Raw genomic sequence first — 4,440 nt, forward strand, 5'->3', positions numbered from 1 at the left:
TACTAAGTTACCTTCTGATTCCTTCCCTCATTTCAAGGTACAATTTTGAATGAAGCTTTATCAGAGTCCATCTTGGAGATGTCCTTTGCCTGATCTCTGACTTTAAAATGACCTAGGCCTTGTGACTAATTTGGATTTTAAATGTTGGGTGATTACATGTGAACATCTTAAAACAAAAGTCCTATTTTCTTTTCCAGATTTGATGAATGGAATATTTTAGATTTTGTAAGCCATAATCTTCTTTCCAATGTTTTTCAAATAAACAAAAATGTGAGAGGAAGGACTCCAAATTTAATTTTTTCAGACATCCATATTATTTTTCTTTTTTTTTTTTAGTCATAAAGTTGGAAAAGTTAAGTGACTTGGAAATTTACAAAATAGTCATAGGTCTATGTCCTACTTGGTTCCTTTCCCAGGAGAATATACTGAAAAAACTTCTTCTATCATTTATTTTCTTGCTTTTCTAGCAGTTAAGAGGGTTCTTTGGATTTGATCACTGAACAAAGGAGGTTAAAAATGTTTTTATTAATGCCTCTCATTTTTTATACCACAGTAATTTCTTAATAAACTTCTTCCTTAGTACTCTCACTTATAACAAAGAAAAAGTTTAATAAAACTGAACAAATTATTTATTTGATGCTTACTATGTGCTAAACAATATTATTCATTTATGATATATGATTTGAAAACTGAGGCAGTTTCAGTTTTTTGAGAATGCTCTCAAAAATCTCACATTTTAATTGGGAGAGATCACACATCAGCAAGATTCAGCCCAGAGCAGATGGATAGACCTGGAGGTCCTAAGGAGGGAGATGGGGAGGATAGTTAAACCCCAGTGATCCTTAAGGTTTATTGGCAGGTCAGATAGTAATGCCTGGGAGTCTGGAAGTGCTAGAGGCACAGTAGATGCTAAGGATGAGGGTTCCTCTATTTTACTTTAAATATTGTAATTGGTGATACCTGGTCATTCAGATATACTGACTAGTACTGTGGGTGTGGGAGGCAAAGAAAGGAGGGTAGAGGAGTCTGGCCCAACATTTTTTTTTGGATTTTTCAAGGTAATGGGGTTAAGTGGCTTGCCCAAGGCCACAGGGCTAGGTATTTATTAAGTGTCTGAGGCTGGATTTGAACTCAGGTACTCCTGACTCCAAGGCAAGTGCTCTATCCACTGTGCCACCTAGCCGTTCCCAGCCCACCATTTTTAATTAGGGAGAAGTATATTTATGGATTGGAGCTGGGATTATGAATTCCCTTCATTGGGCAAAGAAAGTATAATCGATCAATGTCTCAAGCAGGAGGGGGAAAGCTGGAGGGGATGCTGGATAGGGGTAGCTGGGTGGGTGGAAGGGGCTTCTGGCATGGCCTATTCCTGTTATTCCTTAAGAAGGAAACTGGGTCTGATACAACGACTGGACGGTGGGGAAGGGGTTGTGGGGGTACCCTAGTAGTGTTGGCTCTTGTTGGGTCCTTTGAATGGAATCTGAACCAGGTAAGCCCCCTGACAGTGATTTTCTTTGAAATTATGTGTAACTTTTTATTACTGTAGTCTACTGCCTTTTTATATGGAGAAGAAGAGCATATGTCTCATCACTGGTCCATGTAAATCATTATTAGTCATTCTGTTTCATCTGAATTCTGATATCTTTTGGGACTAATTGTTCAGAATATATTTTAAATGTGACAGGACTTCAGAAAAAAGGTAGGTATTATTGTTTGTTAAATTGTATTTGGGGAATGTTTCATGCAAGAGTTGGTTCTTGAATTGGGTTTAAAGAATGGATATAACCTAATTAAGCAATGAAAGAAGAGGCAAGGACTTAAAGGTTTGGGTAGGTGAATTACTGGGGAACAGCATAAGCTTTCATTGATGATCTCACCAATTCCATGGACTTTAATTACTATTTGCCAATAGTAATTTGTTAACTACTATTTGTCAATGACTAGCCTTAGTCTATTTTCAGAGTTTTAATCCCATATCACCAACCCATACACTGGACATTTCAAACTGGGAGTCCAATAGAAATTAAAAATTTTGAATTTATAAAATAAGAAGTCATTGTTCCCTTTGACTTTCTTTATTCATGCCTTAGTTCATGCATCTTCTAAACTTTCATATTTCTATTCAGGACACCACCTTCCTGTTAGTCCCTAGGTGACTACCTCTTTCCCACCTACTAGTGAACTGCTTTTCCAAACTGAATTGTATTTATTTTGTCTGTATTTTGTATATATTTTAATGTATATGTATATATATATGTATATATATATAAATGTGTATATATACACATATGTTACTTCTTTCTAAATGTAAATCTTTGAAGATAGGGACTATTTTTTCCTTTCTTTTTTCTTTTGGTATCCCAAGTAGCTCAGTGCTTAATATATATAGTAGGAGATTTGTTGATCAGTTCCAAAGTCGGGAATGTATAATAGACTGAAATACCATGAAAGGAAATTAATTATACTATGTGGTTTATGCATTTCCTTTTCTCCTTTAATAGCAAGTCTAAGGTTCTTTAAATTATCTTATGGACTTTTCATGTATTATCTGTTACTCCCTATATGCCCATTATTCTCTCCTACTCTGTAATATATAATATTCACCCCTCACCCCTTTGTCTTCCTAGCCATCATAAACTAAACTCATTCCAATTCTTCGTTCATATTGGTCCCTTAATCTACAGTGATATCATCTTCACACTAGCTATCCAACTGTTATTCCTCTTTTAAGGCTTAGATTTAAATTTATCTCCATTAAAATCTTCCTATTTCCTCGGACACCTAATGATAATTTTTTCTTTTGAACTCTCTGACAATTTAACCTATATTATGTATGGCATATAAGATTTCAATTATTTCATTTTTTGTTAGGTTTCCTAACTTGACTTTATATATATTTGAGAAGCACAATGGCGCATTGTCCTTTTTCTATATCTTCCCTTATGCTTCAAGTAATGGTGAACAGAGAGTAGACATCAATTTTTGTTGATTTATGCTTGTAGGTTTTTAGTTTGGACTGCTCTGACCTTTCCTGACAAATTATTGCATTTGTTGTTTTTTTTTAACCAGACCATGAATTCGTCCATGTAGGGAGCTCATGATCAATTTGATCACACCACCAACATGTGTCAGAAAGAAGACTGGACCCAGGTTTTCCTGCCTCTCTGGTTAGTATTTTTTTTATCCACTATACCATGCTTCTTTATTTTGATATCTAAACATTTGGAAGAGAGACTGATCTATAACCATGTCACGACCACCATGCTTCTTCAGAGGTCAAGATGACTCACAGAAAAACTAAGGCAGAGTTGAATTTTTATAAAAACAGAAAGCAGGGGAAAGATATATTACCTAAAAACTCCTTAGCAAGATACATAGCAATCAAATCCACTTTTGGAATTTCTTCTTATAGTTTCCCTATTGAACACATTTAGAATTTTAAATACATTCTATATTTGTTTAATACTTCATTTTTCCCCCGAAAATTGTCTCTAATACATTTTCAGTAGTGGGTTCCTTGAATCATATTTTAAATTGATATTATTTCAATTTAGTTTTTTATGTTTCTTTATATGCTAAGCACTGAATCAGGACACATTAAATCCATTTTCTTCATGGCCCTTATTAAAAAATCAAATTACCACCATCAGAAAATTATCATCATTATTTAATGAATGTGTCTATTTAATGAATGTGTCTAATTCCTACAGCTGCCCACTTCTGAGTTTTCAGGACTAATCTTATCTTATGCATCAACTTTCATCTTCCCTCCAGCCCCATACACTTGAGTCCATTGGAGTAAGAGGAATTACTGAAGGATCTATCATGGATGGCACCCACAGAATTTTGCCCCTGTGAATATTGATGCCATATACTTTCCTGCCAACTGGAAAGCCCTTAATTGTAAGCCAGGGTAGGATAATCAGTATCACTTTGCAGATATGAGTTCTCTCAAGAGCTGCAAGATTAAAAGAAGGTAACTGAACAAAAACAATTTTGCCATTTTATATGATTTGCTAGATTCATCTTAAGATGCTATTGAAATGAGTGGTGCAAAATTATATGTAATTTAATTTTTAGTGTTAGTTTAGCAACAGACTTAATGGATCTATTTTCTTTCATGCAATATTTTACCTGCCCTTTTTTGTTTGCTGGTGAAAGTTTCCCCTGATCTAAGTACTGAACTGCATGAGGGAAATGCTCTTCTTCTATCCATAAGATCCTAAATTATTATATATGTATATAATTATGTATGTATATTATCACATATGTCTATATATATTAATTATATGGATATTATATATGGATATATTATATTTATATATCTGTAGGTCGGTAGGTAGGTAGGTAGGTAGATAGATAGATAGATAGATGGAGAGATAGAGAGATAGAGTCAGAGCTAGAACCAGAGTCAGAGAGGGAGAAAGATTTACTTGATGA

The 4,440-nt window shown here is 34.4% G+C and overlaps 1 long non-coding RNA gene across 1 annotated transcript in view; it reads left to right on the forward strand.

Moving 5' to 3' along the window:
• The window catches only part of LOC141511159 (uncharacterized), a 14,132-nt gene extending 10,246 nt beyond the window's left edge, over positions 1 to 3,886 (forward strand). The window contains exons 2-3 of the long non-coding RNA XR_012475271.1: positions 3,070 to 3,167; positions 3,775 to 3,886. This is a non-coding gene — a long non-coding RNA (uncharacterized LOC141511159). The remainder of the gene's footprint in view (positions 1 to 3,069; positions 3,168 to 3,774) is intronic.
• Positions 3,887 to 4,440: the final 554 nt, after the last annotated feature.

The sequence above is a fragment of the Macrotis lagotis genome, chromosome 2 (genome assembly GCF_037893015.1).
Source record: "Macrotis lagotis isolate mMagLag1 chromosome 2, bilby.v1.9.chrom.fasta, whole genome shotgun sequence".
In the NCBI taxonomy this organism is placed as follows: Eukaryota; Metazoa; Chordata; class Mammalia; order Peramelemorphia; family Peramelidae; genus Macrotis; species Macrotis lagotis.